Source organism: Staurois parvus, unplaced genomic scaffold (assembly GCF_062004578.1).
Source record: "Staurois parvus isolate SC_StPar_1 unplaced genomic scaffold, SC_StPar_1.0 ptg000387l, whole genome shotgun sequence".
Lineage (NCBI taxonomy): Eukaryota > Metazoa > Chordata > Amphibia > Anura > Ranidae > Staurois > Staurois parvus.
The window spans coordinates 100,912-121,315 of NW_028318183.1; positions in this window are offsets into that span (position 1 = coordinate 100,912).

The window sequence follows — 20,404 nt, forward strand, 5'->3', positions numbered from 1 at the left end:
GCCTGGCACCCCTGTCTTCATACTACTAGGCTGGGGTACTAGTCACAGCTTGTTGGGGATCTGCTCAATTAGTGAACAACCTGGCTGTAACACTCAAGGCAGCTATTCTGGGATTCTACATGGATGGAAATTAGCAACCCAGATATCGCTGTCCCAATGAAAGGCACTCTCAAAGTATGTAAACAAGCAAGAGCCTTGTACTTAACCCACTCCCAACATACTCTCCTGTGGGTTAACCCTTCCCTGCCTCCTATGCATTATACCAAGCCCCCAGGTTTGGGCACAATTTAGAATTAAGACAAGAGACCATGTTATGCCAGCCACCAGATGCATTTTTAGATTTTGACAGGCTCAAGTGTCACCTTCAGTTATCCAACATGATGTTCTTTAGGTAGCCTTTAACAGTACTGAAACCCTCTTGAAAAAGTCAAGAAACCACTTTCTTTTCTGTATCTGTATCTCTTGTAAGAACACTGCAAAACTGACTCATCTCTACCAGAAATGAAAGCTAAAATTCCTGAAACAAAAAAGTCTGGCCTGAATGTCATGACCAGTATCTTCCACTTGTGAAATCTGCTAAAGACAGGTTCATACAACTAAGGTTTCTACATAGAGTCTATTGTACCCCACCAAGGACTATTTTTATTTATACAAATACTAGAGCTGAGTGTTATAGATGTCAAATGAGATCCGCATCTATTATTCATCTGGTGTGGACCTACAGTATATTGCCAAAATTATTGAGACACCCCTCCAAATCATTTGATTTGGGTGTTTCAATCACCTCCATGGCCACAGGTGTATAAAATCAAGCACCTAGGCATGCAGACTGCTTCATTTGTGAATGAATGGGCTGCTCTGAGGAGCTCCGTAAATTCAAACGTAGTATCATGGCAGGTTGCCACCTGTGCAATAAGTCCATCTGTGAAATTTCCTTGCTACTAAATATTCCCCGGTCAACTGTTAGTGGTATTACAACAAAGTGGAAGCAACTGGGAACAACAGCAACTCAGCCACAAAGTGGTAGGCCATATATAATGACAGAGCATGCTGAAGAGCACAGTGAGCAGAAGTCGCCAACTGTCTGCAGAGTCAATAGCTTAAGACCTCCAAACTTCATGTGGCCTTTAGATTAGCACAACAGTGCAAAAAGAGCTTCATGGAATGGGTTTCCATGGCCAAGCAGCTGCATCCAAGCCTTACATCACCAAGTGCATTGCAAAGTGTCGGATGCAGAGGTGTAAAGCTGGATTCTAGAGCAGTGGAGACATGTTCTCTGGAGTGTCAAATCCCGCTTCTCTGTCTGGCCATTTAATGGGCGTGTCTGGGTTCCACAGTTCTTGCCTGACTGCATTTGCCAAGTGTAAAGTTTAGTGGAGGGCTGATTATGGTGTGGGGTTGTTTTCCAGGGCTTGGGCCTGGCCCCTTAGTTCCAATGAAGGGAACTCTTAGTGTGTCAGCATACCAACACATTTTGGACAATTTAATGTTCTCAACTTTGTGGGAACAGTTTGGGGATGGCCCCTGCCTGTTACAACATGACTGCACACCAGTGCACAAAGCAAGGTCCATAAAGACATGGATGAGCGAGTTTGGGGTGGAGGAACTTGACTGTCCTGCACAGAGTCCTGACCTCAATCCGACTGAACACCTTTGGGAAGAATTAGAGCAGAGACTGGGAGCCAGGCCTTCTCGCTCGATATCAGTGTCTGACCTCACAAATGCCCTTCTGGAAGAATGGTCAAACATTTCCATAGACACACTCCTAAACCTTGTGGACAGCCTTCCCAGATGAGTTGAAGCTGTTATAGCTGCAAAGGGTGGGCCAACTATTGAATACTATGGACTAATACTGGGATGCCATTAAAGTTTGTGTGCGTGTAAAGGCAGGATTTCCAATACTTTTGCAAAGATAGTATATGTTCACCTCCAAACCTTTTGGCAAGGGGTAACAAATACTATCAATGAAGCAGGGGGTCTGAGGTTGAGAATGGACCTTTTAGTTATGCTTTTAGGAATTATGGCTAATCGCTAGTATGCACAATGAGAAAATCGGACAAAAAACACCGCTTTCTGAGTGATTGTCCAATAATCTGATCATTAGTACACAACTTTCAAGAGCTGATCACGACAGTTCATGCTAAATTATCCAAAAAATGTTTTTGTACAATAACAGAATTAAAGATTTTTGTTTAATCATTACAGTATTCTTCCATTAAAAATCAATTGACCAGGAACACATTACAATACAATGCATTACATTACATCATCATGGGAAGTTGTACTCTGTCTTATGAGAATTTTTTACCAGATAAAAATCTGACCTTCCCACTATATAAACATAGCAAACTGTTATCAATATAACAAACTGCTATCAACAAGCCCCCGCACCCACCCCCCTTTTTATATGCTCATCTACACCTGTCAGAATTGCCAACTTAAATTGGAGAAGATCTGGGTGGAATGGATGGAGGCACACCTGGGTGGAGGTTTTTCTGATGTGACCTCTCTCTCTGTACCCAACTCTCCTGCCCCCCCCCCTCCCCCATCAATTTCTAGAGCCACAAACTCCACTAACATACTGTAAGCTCTTTTCTTAGGCTATGTTCACACTAGCTTTGTCAGCAGGCGTCAGAGAGGCGTTTGGGAAGCGTTTTTAACGCTTCTCAAACGCCTATGAAAATTCTGCACATGGCAGCACACAGTTTGCAGAGCGTTAATACCATTAACTTCATTATAGGCGTTTGTGGTGCGGTTTTAATGCTTGGCAAACGCCTATCAAACGCCTCAAAACTGCGAATGAGGAGCATTTGGGGAGTGTTTGAGGAGCATAAAAAACACTTCCCAAACGCCTGTCTACCGCCTGCTAAACCCTATAGGGGCAAGAGTTAGCAATAAATCAAGTGTGAGCAAGCCCTTAGTGTATACCAGAGACCACCTTCCTTTCTTTCTTCTTTACACTCCCCTCCTGCCCCCCCCAAATGATTGCACAGCTAAGCATATATTTCCGTCATGGTTTCAATGTGCAGGGATTAATTATTCCTGTGCACATATGCGAGGGTCACCTCATCCACACCAGTCAATCAAAAGGCCAAAAAATTCAGCATGCAAAGAAACCAAGGCAAAATTATCAGAGGCTGGCAAGGTCTCCATTAGTGGAACAGAGGTGGGGATTCTGCATACTTTAGTTTCACTTTTAAATAAGGCCATATCAACATAAATCATAAATAAAAAACCCACAAAATAATAAACCATTCAAAATACCAGCACTGAAAACAGTCAGCTTTTTTCAGAAGTAAACCTTGCCAAAAAACCCTAAGAAATGCTTTATCAACATAAAATAAAAACCAAAATACACCCCAAAATAAATGAAAATCTCAAAATATCACTACTTGAAACAAAAACCAAAACATGTTTCAAACATATCCCTGAAACAAAAGCCAAAAAGGTCTTTCAAACATATTAATAGTAGAAAAGTAATATTAACAGTATATTGAATGTACTATTGTTGCTGACAAAGACCAGTGTTTAAAAAAGACTAGAAACATTTTTTTTATGAACAAGTCACCAGGATATGATGGCATACACCCGAGTGCCCTCAATGAACCTACAGGATGGCATACGCCCGAGTTCCCTCAATGAACCTAGCCATGCTATAGACAGACTATAATTCCTAACTTTTAAGGCACACTTACTGACTGAAATGGTACCAGTTGATTGGTGAAAAGCCAACAAGGGACCAATATTCAAAAAAAGGGCTGAAATATATTCCTAGGAATTAGGAAACAGTCGGCCTAACATATGTACACTATTGGAAGGACTGACAAGGGACCATGTCCAAGAATTTGTTGAAGAAAATCAGCATCATTAGTAGTAACCAACATAGATTTATGAAGAACCATTCTTATCATACTAATTTTTTAACATTCTATGAGGAGAGAAGTTGTAATTTGGATAGAGAAAGGCCGGTGGGCATAGTGTATCTGAATTTTTTCTAAGGCATTTGATACAGTTTTGGTTTTCATGATATTGTGTGTACCTGATAGAAAACTGATTACAGGAGTATGTCCAGAGGGTGATGAATAAAGACATATGTTCTAAATGGTCTGGAGTTGTGAGAACTTCTCTAGCGGTGAGCGGCGAGCACAGATGATGGAGCGGCTGCGCTCCAAGCCTCATTGTGAAGCTGAGTTCCGTTTTCCGAGTTCCGGCTTCTTCGGGACAGGTGCAGGAAAGGTTCGCTCTCCTCCGCTGAGAGTAGATACCCTCTCCACCGCCGCGGGGGACTCAAGGAGTAAGTACTGTATACATGTCATATCACTATAATGGAGTACAGGGGAGCTGGGATATACAGTGGGGCAAAAAGTATTTAGTCAGCCACCAATTGTGCAAGTTCTCCCACTTAAAAAGATGAGAGAGGCCTGTAATTGGCATCATAGGTAGACCTCAACTATGAGAGACAAAATGAGAAAAAAAATCCAGACAATCACATTGGCTGATTTGGAAAGAATTTATTTGCAAATTATGCTGGAAAATAAGTATTTGGTCACCTACAAACAAGCAAGATTTCTGGCTCTCACAGACCTGTACCTTCTTCTTTAAGAGGCTCCTCTGTCCTGCACTCATTACCTGTATCAATGGCACCTGTTTGAACTTGTTATCAGTATAAAAGACACCTGTCCACAACCTCAAACAGTTAAAATCCAAACTCCACTATGGTGAAGACCTAAGAGCTGTCAAAGGACACCAGAAACAAAATTGTAGACCTGCACCAGGCTGGGAAGACTGAATCTGCAATAGGCAAGCAGCTTGGTGTGAACAAATCAACTGTGGGAGCAATAATTAGAAAATGGAAGACATACAAGACCACTGATAATCTCCCGCGATCTGGGGCCCCACACAAGATCTCACCCCGTGGGGTCAAAATGATCACAAGAACGGTGAGCAAAAATCCCAGGACCACACAGGGGGACCTAGTGAATGACCTGCAGAGAGCTGGGACCAACGTAACAAAGCCTACCATCAGTAACACACTACGCCGCCAGGAACTCAGATCCTGCAGTGCCAGACGTGTCCCCCTGCTTAAGCCAGTACATGTCCGGACCCGTCTGAAGTTTGCTAGAGAGCATTTGGATGATCCAGAAGAGGATTGGGAGAATGTCATATGGTCAGATGAAACCAAAATAGAACTGTTTGGTAGAAACACAACTCGTCGTGTTTGGAGGAAAGAGAATGCTGAGTTGCAGCCAAAGAACACCAGACCTACTGTGAAGCATGGTGGTGGCAACATCATGTTTTTGGGGCTGTTTCTTCACAAAGGGACCAGGACGACTAATCCATGTACAGGACAGAATGAATGGGGCCATGTATCGTGAGATTTTGAGTGCTAACCTCCTTCCATCAGCAAGGGCATTGAAGATGAAACGTGGCTGGTTCTTCCAACATGACAATGATCCCAAACATACCGCCCGGGCAATGAAGGAGTGGCTTTGTAAGAAGCATTTCAAGGTCCTGGAGTGGTCTAGCCAGTCTCAAGATCTCAACCTCATAGAAAACCTTTGGAGGGAGTTGAAAGTCCGTGTTGCCCAGTGACAGCCATAAAACATCACTGCTCTAGAGGCGATCTGCATGGAGGAATGGGCCAACATACCAGCAACAGTGTGTGCCAACCTTGTGAAGACTTACAGGAAACGTTTGACCTCTGTCATTGCCAACAAAGGATATATAACAAAGTACTGAGATGAACTTTTGATATTGACCAAATACTTATTTTCCAGCATAATTTGCAAATAAATTCTTTCCAAATCAGCCAATGTGATTGTCTGGATTTTTTTTCTCATTTTGTCTCTCATAGTTGAGGTCTGCCTATGATGCCAATTACAGGCCTCTCTCATCTTTTTAAGTGGGAGAACTTGCACAATTGGTGGCTGACTAAATACTTTTTTGCCCCACTGTACATTATTGTATACAGTTTTATATTTTGGACTCTTTATTCTAAAGAAAAATGTAATTTCATAAGCTTTAAGGGGGCGTGGTTAAGGGCAGGGCTGGGGGCGCTGTTGGGGGTGGGCCGAGTGGGGTTGGAGGCAGACCTGGGCAAGGTTGGGTGGGGCAACTGGTGGAGAGTAACGTTTGTGCCTGGCTAGTAGGTCTAGACTCTAAATTTTAAGCCCTGGACTAGACAGATGCTAACAGTGACCACTAACCTTAAATCAACCTAAAATAAAATGAAAGATGAAAATGCCCCCAATAACAAGAACAAAAAAAGAAAGCAAATGGGTTGATTGCCCCAGAAGATAGCAAGATTTCCCATTCTCTACTTTATCCATGAAAATATAGAAAACTCCAAAGACATGCTGGTAGGTTAATTGGATCCTGTTTAAGTTGGCCCTAGTAAGTGTATGTATGAATGTAAATTAGGGACCTTATATTGTACGCCCCTTGAGGATTATACATGTAAAGCGCTGCGTAAATTGATGGTGCTATAAATGTACCTGAAATAAATAAAATAAATTTTTAAAAAATGTTGGGTAAAGGTGTTTCCATAGTCTGTCAATATTTTCACAACCAGCAGCCAGCTTGGAAAAAAAGCACATAGCTAATTATACACTATTTTAAAAATAGTGACACCAAGGGGGTTGTTTACTAAAACTGTAGAGTGCAATAATGGGGCAACTCTGCATAGAAACCAATCAGCTTCCAGGTTTTATTGTAAAACTTAATTGAACAAGCTGAATTTAAAAACTGATTGGCTACTGCGCACACTCGCACCAGATCTGAGTGCACCAGTTTTAGTAAGAAACTGAAGATGTAAGAAAATCCAAAGCTGTCACTGAAACAGAAATGGAAGGAGCACCTTTTCCATTGACAGCTTTATAAAAAAGGATTTTCTACATTTTTGGTGATTTCCTCTCACTTCTTTCTGTGTCTCTGAAACAGAGACAAGAACTGAAGAAAATCTCACCATAGCGACACACACAGGAAAAAAAAAAAAAGTAATTTTAACCATCACCTATTCTATATCTAAAACTAAAAGAAAAGTCTCCATATAATTATCAAACTGAAATGTGTTATTTCCAGTGGATAAGTGGCCTTTTACCTTTGTGGTGTCAATTTGAAGAGTTGGGTAAATGTTTGTTTGTTTAAGGTGCAGATTTTGTTTGTTAGTATTATTATATTATACATAGTTTTTAATTTTCTCCTATCTTTCCCTATAGTGGCTTTCAATACATTGGCATTATGGTTGCTCTGTGCCATCCCTTTTATCTTGAGGGGGTTGGCTTAACCAACAGCCCCATTATTGGCCCTTCGTAGCCTAATGGCAATAATTCAAAAGTTGTGTAGTGCATTGTGGTTCAAAAACATTTTCACAGACAAATCTGTACATAAATATGCCAGGACTGCCAATATTGAAGCCCCAGGATTCTCTTTGAACCCATGGTAGTGGCAACCTGAATCTCATCCCTACTCAGTTAGTTTTGTTAGATGTAATGGGAGGCATTTACTTAGAGAATAATTTTTGATGCTGGCTCAGAAAGCTAGAACTTCCTTCTCTACACACACAATATAAGGGAGACATTGCAATTACAATACATTTCAATACAGAAGGAGGGCCCTGCTCGTAGAGCTTACAATCTAAAGGAAGCACCAATCATCTGAAGCACCAACAGAGAAGCACTCAAAATCTATTTTGAGAAAGCCATAAGTCATCCTCAGGACCAACATGAAGGCCTGTTTTCAGTACCCCAGGATGCACTGTGTCTCTGAGACAGGGACAAGAAGTGAAGAAAATCTCCCAAATGCAAAACAGGCAGAAAAAAAATGAAAAGATGTTTTATCCATCACCTATTCTATTCAAAACTAAAAACATTGTTGCTAGATATTTTTAAAACTAAAATGTGTTAATTCCAGTGTCCTAGTGGTCCTTGACCTTTGTTGTATCCATGTAAAAAATGGCTGCATGCAGGCTTGGCCATCCATCCCTAACCACAGGTAACCGCTGGGTGCAGCTACATGTGAACAGTGACAGCTGCTGTCAGTTTGTCATTACTTTGTACAGGCTGAATAGCTGCCACTATTACACCTGACTTCCAGGCACAAGAATCTGCTGATTCTTTCCACTGGAATCTGGTGTATGCGATGTAAAGGAGGCTTCAGTTAAATGCTTGTTACCAGATTTAATATTGAAGGTGCAAATTGTGTTTGTCTGTTAGTAGTATTATTATACACTATATTACCCAACGTATTGGGACACCCCTCCAAATTATTGGATTCAGGTGTTTCAATCACCTCCATGGCCACAAGTTTATAAAATCAAGCACCTAAGCATGCAGACTGCTTCTACAAACATTTGTGAAAGAATAGGTTGCTCTCAGGAGCTCAGTGAATAGGTACTGTGATAGGTTGCCACCTGTTCAATAAGTCCACCCATGAAACTTCCTTGCTACTAAATATTCCACGGTCAACTGTTAGTGATATTATAACAAAGTGGAAGCAACTGGGAACAACAGCAACTCAGCCACAAAGTGGTAGGCCATTTAAAATGACAGAGCTGAGTCAGAGCATGCTGAAGCGCACAGTGTGCAGAAGTCGCCAATTGTCTGCAAAGTCAATAGCTAAAGACCTCCAAACTTCATATGGTCCTCAGATTAGCACAACAACAGTGTGTAGAGAGAGCTTCATGGAATGGGTTTCCATGGCCAAGCAGCTGCATCACCAAGTATAATGCAAAGCGTCAGACGCAGTAGTGTAAAGCATGCCACCACTGGACTCTAGAGCAGTGGAGATGTGTTCTCTGGAGTGACCAATCATGCTTCTCTGTCTGGCAATCCGATGGATGTGTCTGGGTTTGATGGTACTTGCCTGACTGCATTGTGCCAAGTGTAAAGTTTGCTGGAAGGGGGATTATGGTGTGGCGTTGTTTTTCAGGGGTTGGGCTTGGCCCCTTAGTTCCAGAGAAAGGAATTCTTAAGGTGTCTGCATACCAAGACATTTTGGACAATTCCATGCTCCCAACTTTGTGCATGAAATTTCCTTGCTACTAAATATTCCACAGTCAACTGTTAGTGGTATTATAACAAATTGGAAGCAACTGGGAACAACAGCAACTCAGCTATGAAGTGGTAGGCCATATAAAATGACAGAGCGGGGTCAGAGCATGCTGAAGCGCACAGTGTGCAGAAGTCGCCAACTGTCTGCAGAGTCAATAGCTTAAGACCTCCAAACTTCATGTGGCCTTCAGATTAGCACAACAACAGTGCAAAGAGAGCTTCATGGAATGGGTTTCCATGGCCAAGCAACTGCATCCAAGCCTTACATCACCAAGTGCAATGCAAAGTGTCGGATGCAGAGGTGTAAAGCGTGCCACTACTGGATTCTAGAGCAGTGGAGAAGTTCTCTGGAGTGACAAATCACACTTCTCTGTCTGGCAATCCAATGGACTTGTCTGAGTTTGACAGTACTTGCCTGACTGCATTGTGCCAAGTGTAAACTTTGGTGGAGGGGGGATTATGGTGTGGGGTTGCTTCTCATGGGTTGGGCCTGGCCATTTAGCTCCAGTGAAGGAAACTCTTAGTGTGTCAGCATACCAAGACATTATGGACACTTTCATACTCCCAACTTTGTGGGAACAGTTTGGGGATGGCCCCTTCCTGTTCCAACATGACTGCGCACCAGTACACAAAGCAAGGTCCATAAAGACACAGATGAGCAAGTTTGTGGTGAAGGAACTTGACTGGCCTACACAGAGTCCTGATCTCAACCCGACTGAACACCTTTGGGATGAATTAGAGCGGAGACTGCGAGCCAGGCCTTCTCGTCCAACATCAGTGCCTGACCTCACAAATGCGCTTCTGGAAGAATGGTCAAACATTCCCATAGACACAGTCCTAAAACCTTTTGGACAGCCTTCCCAGAAGAGTTGAAGCTGTTATAGCTGCAAAGGGTGGGCCAACTCAATATTGAACCCTATGGACTAAGACTGGGATGCAAGTTCATGTGTGTGTAAAGGCAGGTGTCCCAATACTTTTGTGTATATAGGATAATGTTGACATTTTTGATTACATACATATCAACAGTGACATTAATTTACATGAAAATTTTGGAATTTAGACTTATAATTAAAATTTACTTTGGTTAAGTGGGTAACTGCCACAGAACAAACACCAGTTATTGTTTGGTTGCTTGCATCATAGACATTACTGTAACATTTCTTTTGAAACAGACAACTCTACTGAAAACTGCAGGCCATAGGGGGAGCACAACTGGGGGAATCAAAGGTGGAGAAGGATCTGGGAGTTCTGGTAGATCAAGCTTAATAATGGCATGCAATGCCAAGCTGCGGTTTCTAAAGCGAGCAAAATCCTCTCTTGTATTAAAAGAGGTATAGACTCCAGAGAGAGAGAGATATCATATTACCCCTGTACAAATCATTAGTAATACCTCATCTGGAATATGCAGTTCAATTTTGGGCACCAATTAACAAAAAGAACATTGGGGAACTGGAGAAAGTACAGAGAAGGGCAACCAAACTGATAATAGGCATGGAGGAGCTCAGCTATGAGGAAAGATTAGAGGAACTGAATTTATTCTCTCTTGAGAAGAGGAGATTAAGGGGGATATGATCAACATGTATAAATACATCAGTGGTTCATATAGTGAACTCAGTGTAGTTATTCATCCTGAGGTCATCACAGAGGACAAGGGGGCACTCTTTACGTCTGGAGGAAAAGAAATTTAATCTACAAACACGGAAAGATTTCTTCACAGTGAGAGCTGTGAAAATGTGGAATAGACTCCCTCAACAGTTGGTTCTGGCCAGCTCAGTGGATTGCTTTAAAAAAGGTCTGGATTCTTTCTTGGATACACAGAATATAACTGGTTACTAACATTTATAGGTAAAGTTGATCCAGGGAATATCCGATTGCCTCTCAGGGGATCAAGAAGGATCTTTTTCCCCTGCAGGAGTAAATTGGATCATTCTTTGCTGGTTTTTTTGCCTTCCTCTGGATCAACTGTGGGTGTAAGATTATTTTTGGTGGTTGAACTGCATGGACTTGTAAAAAGAGCTTTTCAAACTACAATTTGAGTTTGATGAATGACTTGCTTTAATAGGACTCCCATCAATCTACATTATAAAAAAAAACCCACTCAAAATGCTGCATGCTCTGGATGTGCTCCCTCAAATTGCAGCAAATGTAATGCAGATATTTTTATTCCTACACATTCAAAGAATGCAGGCTGCAGTATCAGTGTGGATCAACCCTATACCCTGCATCAGGTTTATCTAGAAACAGAAAGAGGTGAGCATGCTCTCCTTTTTCCATTTGCACATCTAAATTCTTGATACTAAGTATTGCATATATACAAAAAGTATATATGCAATGACACAGAATTAAGCAAAATTTGCAACAAACTAACCATATAGAGGTACATAACAAGTGTATACAATTGTTATTACAAAATATTTTCCAACATGTTGAAAACCCGAAGAATTGTGGTATATACTAGTGATAGGCAATGTCTGAAAAATAATTGTACCATCTCTGGGATGTTTAAAACCCACATGAGTATGGGCAGATGTGTTACAGCCCAACATTCTGAAAGAGATATCTCATCAATTGGCACCCTTATACTCAAGTCGCAATGGTACTGCAGACCTTATTCAGACCCAATTATTGTGCATTTTCAGTTCATATAACTGCAAGGACAGCACAATCACAACAGCTTCGGATAGAGAAGAAAAGGATTGAAATCCCCATTAAGTTATTTTTTGCTGTCTGCGTCCTACTGGGAGATTTCCCTTCACTTCCTGTCTTGGAAATGCATCGGGAAGTGCAAATAAATATCTGAAAATCTTAAATAGCTTTCTCCCAAATATTTGTCCCTATTGGATGATTTCCCCTCACTTCTTGCTCTCATGACAACTCTGAAATTTAGGATTTCCCCATACTTTCTGATCAGGTGATAGTTGCCAATAGGACAAATGAAAGGGCAATTCTACTGAGGGTGGCAATAAACTGCATTAAAAACAGAAGATCTAACCCTTCCACATTCTATCCAAAACGATTTAAAAAAAAAGGTTTGCCTTAATAGTTTCTCTGCCAATGGTGTATGTCATACTCACATATTTACACATACACTCCTAGTTACTGTAGCTGAAAAGCCAACAGCTGGCTGTTAAATGGAATGGATCAGGTGTCTTCTTAGCATCCCCAGTACATTGGCCCTCTCTGTGCTTCCCAGCACCCATGCCATGTTTTGTGGTCTCCGTGCTTTGGCAGACCCAGGACTGGCATGACAGGTGCTACCGTGTAGAGTGCAGGGAGACCTGTGAATGTGTAACACGCCACTTTTGGGTCCAGCTATCGCTTTCCCTGGCTGCTGTGGCCAAGGAATAAACTAAGCAGTGAGATCTGCACTCCACTAGCTTCAATGAAGGGCAGGTAAAACATAAGGGGTCTTGACCCCTGATATCTCATTACAAAAAAGTATAACATAGTGAACTTTTTGTCTCCTTTATGATTATTATTATTATTATAATACAGGACTTATATAGCGCCGACAGTTTGCTCAGCGCTTTACATTATGGATGGAGACAGTACAGTAACAATACAGTTCAATACAAGAGGGATTAGAGGGCCCTGCTCCTTGGAGCTTACAATCTAGGAGGGAGGGGATAGTGGTACAAGAGGTAATTAGCTGTGGGGGATGGAGTGGTAGGAAGAGTAGAGGATTCCAGTATTTAGCTGGGGTCGGAGTAGGCTTCCCTGAAGAGATGGGTTTTCAGAGTGTGCCTAAAGGTGAGCAGAGTAGGCAATAGTCTGATAGATTGGGGGTAGGGAGTTCCAGAGGATGGGTGAAGCCCTTGAGAAATCCTGGAGACGAGCATGGGAGCAGGAGACAAGGGAGCCAGAGAGCAGGAGGTCTTGCGAGGAGCGGAGAGTACGGTTTGGGTGGTATTTAGAGACAAGATCGGTGATGTAATTTGGGGCAGTGTTATGAACGGCTTTATACGTCAGTGTTAGTGTTTTGAATTTTATCCGTTGGGCAATTGGAAGCCAGTGGAGGGATTGGCAGAGAGGGGTGGCAGATACAGAGCGGTTAGTAAGGTGAATGATTCTGGCAGCAGCATTCATGATAGACTGGAGTGGGGATAGCCTGCGGTGAGGTAGGCCAGTGAGGAGGGAGTTACAATAGTCAAGGCATGATATAATAAGGGAGTGAATGAGTTGCTTAGTGGTTTCCGAGGTTAGGAACGGTCGTATCTTGGAGATGTTGCGGAGGTGAAGTGTACATAAGTTTGTCAGCGATTGGACCTGGGGCTGAAAGGACAGATTGAAGTCTAGGATTACACCTAGTACCCTGGCGTGAGGGGTGGGACTGATGATAAAAATATGATATATATTTTATATATGATATATGATAAAAAATTAAGTTACACCCAAACACCTAAAACCCCCCACAAAGAATACTGAGCCCCCCACTGCCACATACACACACATGCGAAAGTAAACAGGCACATCAAGGCACCTATGCATGAAAATGCAAAGTGCATTGCCAGTTACACATTTCTGTGCACACTGGAGTAAGGTCAATTGTTCTAGGCTCATTATTCATTGTTAACTCTAAACTGATGACCTCTAGGGACTTTTAACAATCCATTAGAGTACCAAAGTTTGTTTCAGTTTTGCGGATGCATTTCAATGCTTGGCATGTTGGGTATCTATTTATTCTGCGCTACCTCATCTTTAAACTTTTACCAAAATAGGGTAATATATTGCATCTGCATGCCTGAAAATTAACTTATTGTACTTATTACTGAAATGTTGCACTTGATGAACTTTTGTGCTAATATTAACCATTAGCCGCCCGGCCTATAGCCTTTTGGCGGCCGCAAAAATGCTTTAGCTTTCTGGGTGCACGCCATTTGGCATCCTCCCGCACATGCGCAGTTTGCGCGGTTGAAGTGCCGCGCAGCGGCGCGATCGGTCACCGGCCGTGTACCTCGGACACAGCCGATGACAGATCTGAGCACTGGCCCCCGGTGCCGGTACCATGTGACCTGCTGTGACCAATCACAGCAGGTCACATGACAGTTGTATACAATGGATGGCTTCATTCATGCCATGCATTGTATACTAGTGCCTAGCTGTGAATGGTCACAGCAGGTCACATGCACATGTCATGTGATTAGCTGTGGCAAAATCACAGCTAAGCACAAAAAAAAAAAAACCTGAATGAATCGATTTCATTCAGGTAAATGCTTGCTTATAGCAAAGTAATTCATTGCTATAAGCAAATTGTGTAAAAAATAAATAAATAAATAAAATACTGATCACTTCCCCAAAGTAGTACAATGTTACTATGGTAACATTGTACCACTTTGGTCATAGTAAAATATGAAAAAAAATCTGAAAAAATTTTTAAAAAAATGTAATACAAAATTAAAAATAATAAAAAAAAAAAATATATATATATATATATATATATATAATTTTTTTTCATACTGTCACCAGTCAGTGTCCCTGTTCACTGCCATGCCAGTTATATGATGATGCTGTACTGCACTGGTGACAGTATGTAAAAAAAAATAGTGAAAATAATTTTTTTAATTTTTTCATATTCCGAAAAATTATGACAAAAAAATACAACTTCAAAAAACTCGCCATTCCTCTTATGAAGTACGTTAGACTGTCTACTCTGCAAAAAGGGGTCATTTGGGGGATATCTGTACTATTCTGACATTCTTGGACCTCAAGAAATTAGATTGGCTGTCAGTACTTCAAGATTGATCAATTTTCAGATCTATACCATAGTTTGTGAACTCTATAACTTTCCTACAAACTAAATAATACATCCTAATTTGGGTTATTTTCACCAAAGACATGTAGCAGAATACATCTTGGCCTAAATTTATGAAGAACAATTATTTATTTGTAAACTTTTAGAACAGAAACAAAGAAAAATGTGTTTTTTTTCAAACTTTTTGGTCTTTTTTTGTTAATTTAGCAAAAAATAAAAACCCCAGCGGTGATTAAATACCACCAAAAGAAAGCTCTAGTTGTGTGAAGAAAATGATAAAATTTTAGTTTGGGTACAATGTTGTATGACCGCGCAATTGTCATTCAAAATGTGAGAGCGCTGAAACGTGAAAAATGGCCTGGGCAGGAAGGTGTAAAATTACCCGGTATTGAAATGGTTAAATAGTTTCATAGTTAATCTGGTTGAAAAAGGTTCATCCAGTTCAACCATTGTATGAAAAAAAAATTGGATCTGGCAGTGAAAGGGTTAAATCATATCTAAACCAAAAAGCAAAAAAAAAAAAAAACCACAGTATATTGCAGCTCCCCAGCTCTCAGAAGTGGCGGCTAAATTATTTTGTTCTTTGTGGTAAGTTAAATGCAAGTGCACTGTGACCCTCTGCCTGGCTGTGTTGACAAATGACACAGCAAGGCACTATACTGTCCTGTATATCATGCTTTGCTGTGTGTGCTAGTGCACAGTAACCCCCTATAAAACATGATTTACCCCATGTTACTATAGTGTAATAATGTGATCATGTCTGAGGGAGCTATCCAATCTATCTGTCCAATCCTAAAGGTAAACTTTAACTTCAAATCAATTCTCCTTTTTACCTCTTCATTTTTTTTTTTTGGGGGGGGGGGGCAATTTGCATTTGCTTTCTATTTGGCATTATTGGAATTTTGATAGTTGACTCATGTTGCCATTAAAACTCACACTTGCAAGAGCTAATTGACAAACCTCTTGTATAGCTGATGCAGTGGGGTTGAATCACTAAAGGAGTAGAGCTTAGTAAATAAGGTGAAGCTGTGTTCATATCCAATACCCAAACATGCAAGAAAAATGAAGAAAAAAAAAGGTTTGCTTGAATGTGAATTGATGTTTGAGCAATGCTCCACTTGCTAAACTAGGTGAACATTCGTTTTTCAAAGTGTAAATTCTCACCTGCAGTAAATGAGCTCCATTTAGGTAATTGATAATGTACCTGATATATTCTTTCTTAGCAGTTGTATTTAGCATTGTGATTTTATTGCATTAAAGTTGAACTAACGTTTTTCCTGTTTCCTGACATTTACATATCTTAAATAAAAGAGATTCTGTGAATTAGGTGAGAACACAACTCAATCTGTAATCAAATCTTCTTCATCAAATCAAGTATTATTTCTTCCTTAAAAAAATTCTCACATTCAAACTACGATTTTCTATCTGCCTCAAAACTGGGAAAGACAGAGAAATCACTACTGCGTACTCCACTATTTTCTGTGATTGACAAGAGGGACAAACCCAAATATTCCAGACAAAACTCATACCTCCTGCTATGTCCAATCATTTCAGATATAAAAAGAAAAAAATTGTAAATTTGTGAGCAAAAGATGTATTTTTGCTCCTACAGGCACCAGCAATGGAGAACAGTGACACAATAAAAAATAAGATTGACACAACCATCTACCTATCTAAAAAAGCAGTGCTTCTAATAATAACTAATAAATGTTACAGAAAGAGACTGGATCATTGCTATGGACAGCCTCACTTTGTATTAGTCCCAGCAATGGAATCACTTGCAGGACTTGAGTCTAATATTACCACCACGATTTAAAACTTGTTGGTAGCTGTGCAGTATATCTATGGATACAAGAGTTTCTATCAGACCTACAAAACAGACAGACTAGAGAACAAGGACAGGGGGATTGGAGTAAGAAGGAGGGACAGTGGGCAGCAGTAGATACATGTTAGGAATAGCTCTGAAGACCTGACAGTTTGGGTTCTATAATTTGGAACTTAGACTTTTATTCATTCCCACTGGATTAAACGGTTTTTTTTTTAATTGATGTAACAGGTGAACATGTTTATTACTATTATTATTATTACTACTACTACTACTAATAATAATAATAATAATAATAACAATTATTATTATTATTATTAGCAGTATTATAATTATAAGGAGGCAATTGTTATGATGATGATTATTATTATTATTATTTAGCAGTATTATAATTATAAGAAGGCAATTGTTATGATTATTATTATTATTTAGCAATATTATAATTATAAGGAGGCATTTGTTATTATTATTATTTAGCAGTATTATAATTATAAGTAGGCAATTATTATTATTACTATTATTATTATTTAGCAGTATTATAATTATAAGGAGGCAATTGTTACTATTATTATTATTTAGCAGTATTATAATTACAAGGAGGCAATTGTTACTATTATTATTATTTAGCAGTATTATAATTATAAGGAGGCAATTGTTGTTATTATTAGCAGTATTATAATTATAAGGAGGAAATTATTATTATTACTATTGTTTTTATTATTATTAGCAGTATTATAATTATAAGGAGGTAATAATAATAATAACAATAGACCCAGACATGAAACAATAACGAATCCTAGGACTGCCTATATAAATATACAAGACTCAAATATTTTGCAGCCAATCACAGCAGCTTATATTACATCCAATCGTTATTATTACAAAAATAGAATAAGGTTTTTTTTATCCTTTTTCGTTAATAGTGAATCTCATGCGAACATAATAAACTAGAGACAGTTAATGTTTTTTTATATATAGAAACAATGTAAATGTTATAAACCCCTCCTGCTTATTTATAAATCTAGTTATTATGTATCATTCTGATCACTGGAATGTCTCATCTGACAATTCGTTTGTAAGTGATAGAAGACCTGCTGATCCCTTACAGACTATTATCTCCCTGCTCCTCAATGTATGATTGGTATAATAATAAAGTGACTGTGTCATTTGGGAATATGTGACGGACTTTATTCCTTTATGTGATGACAGGTCAGTGCTAGGAGTGAGTCCTGAAGGCTGACACTTACCTATGGCACAATGCAGGAGTGCGGGGCTGCTGTGGGGAGGATGGAGCGTTCATACAGCAGGCTGTCCGATGGCCACATAGCAGCAGACACCGCACAGACAGAGCAGCACAGACACAGCAACACAGACACCGCACAGACACAGCAGCACAGACACAGCACAGACACCGCACAGACACAGCAGCACAGACACCGCACAGACACCGCAGTAAAGACACAGCAGCACAGACAGAGCAGCACAGACACCGCAGCACAGGCACAGCAGCACAGACACTGCACAGACACAGCAGCACAGGCACAGCAGCACAGACACTGCACAGACACCGCACAGACACAGCAGCACAGGCACCGCACAGACACAGCAGCACAGGCACAGCAGCACAGACACCGCACAGACACAGCACAGACAGAGCAGCAGAGACACAGCAGCACAGACACAGCACAGACACAGCAGCACAGGCACAGCAGCACAGACACCGCACAGACACAGCACAGACAGAGCAGCAGAGACACAGCAGCACAGGCACCGCACAGACACAGCAGCACAGGCACAGCAGCACAGACACCGCACAGACACAGCACAGACAGAGCAGCAGAGACACAGCAGCACAGACACCGCACAGACACAGCACAGACAGAGCAGCAGAGACACAGCAGCACAGACACAGCACAGACACAGCAGCACAGACCAGTACTGTTTTCATAAGGGGCTCTCCACCTGTGTTATGGCAGTGATCAGAATGTTTGAAGAAGTTTACAGAAGTAGAAAGTTTTGAGCACTGACTCCCTTCATCAGTGAATTGAACGATTAGAGATGCAAGCTGTCCAGACCCATTTCTTGGGGATTAGGAGTTTTTGAATATAGTTCTAAAGTCTCCATATGTTAGAGTGTAAGCTCCAAGGAGCAGGGCCCTCCTATCCCTCTTGTATTGAACTGTATTGTTGCTGTATTGACTCCCGTTATATTGTAAAGCTCTGAGCAAACTGTTGGCGCTATATAAATCCTGTATTATAATAATAATATAAACAGAGAAAGCACAAAATAGAAGCAATAAAGGCAGAATGATTTCCCCTGACACACTAGAGTAGTAAAATCAGTTGTATAATTTTAGGATATACCGATCGTTATCAGGACTGTGTTATGGGAAGCACAGATGGAAGGCTTTTGAATCCGGTGGAGAAGTGTGACGTGTGCAAACAAATAATACCATCATAGAAATCATTGGAGTCCAGTACCTCTTAGTCAGCCATCAGGTCGGACCCGACTGCTGTGCAATGCACATATACAAATATAAAGGGTCATTTTCTAATGATCTATCAAGCTAGCCTGTGTTCATTTCAGGAAAACATTCTTTTTCTAATTCAAATGAATCTAATGAGGTGTTTGAAGGGTCCCCATATCGCCTAGACTAGCGAGTGAATGTCTCCCTTTTATGTGTCTACATGAACCTCCATTGCTTCTAATGGAGAACATTGCAGACTGCAAGAATAACATGAGCGCCTATAGATCCATAGCTTTCATCTGATACTTATGGTATCTAAAAGTATACCATAACATATATATTGTTCTTGTTTCATATGTCCGAATGCTGAGTCAGCAGTTGATGAGCTCAGAACAGCTTGAAGAGCAGTGAAGTCCCAGCCAGGACGTCTCACAAACCCCAATGTTCCCAGAACATGGAGCACACCCTTGTGTTTCGGAGACTTTCTATATCAATGTGTACATGATCATTGGATTTCAGCTTGTCCTATATTCTGAGAAGATTGTTCACATCACCTACTTTACACATCATTCAGAATGGCCCCACTAATACAGGGTCTATCCTACAGAGAGAGGGGTACGGAGCACCCCCAGACTCATGATTGGGGGATATAGGGAATATGTGGGTGCTCGCAGGCTAGCAGCAGCCCATGAAATATACGAATGCGGTTACATCAACAACAAATGTATGTAGCAAATCCCCTGCTTTACATGTCTGTGTGCCACCTCTGGGACATGCTTATCTCAGCAAGTCTAGAAGTGCTGAACCAGGGGAAATAGTGCCAGGTCAACGGATGCCTGCAGAGCTGGGGGGACCACACATCGGAGCACAATTACTCATTTGTCCTCCTCTTACTGGCTTTAATGATTCCTGCTGGAGACACAATGCTGGGCTGTCTATAGGTGCCTGTCCGCGGGGAGTACGGGGCACAGGCCGCAGACACAATGCTGGGCTGTCTATAGGTGCCTGTCCGCGGGGAGTACGGGGCACAGCCGCAGACACAATGCTGGGCCGTCTATAGGCGCCTGTCCGCGGGGGGGGTACGGGGCACAGGCCGCAGACACAATGCTGGGCTATCTATAGGCGCCTGTCCGCGGGGGGCTACGGGGCACAGGCCGCAGACACAATTCTGGGCTATCTATAGGTGCCTGTCCATGGGGAGTATGGGGCACAGGCTGCAGACACAATGCTGGGCTGTCTATAGGCGCCTGTCTGCGGACAGTACGGGGCACAGGCCGCAGACACAATGCCGAGCCATCTATAGGCGCCTG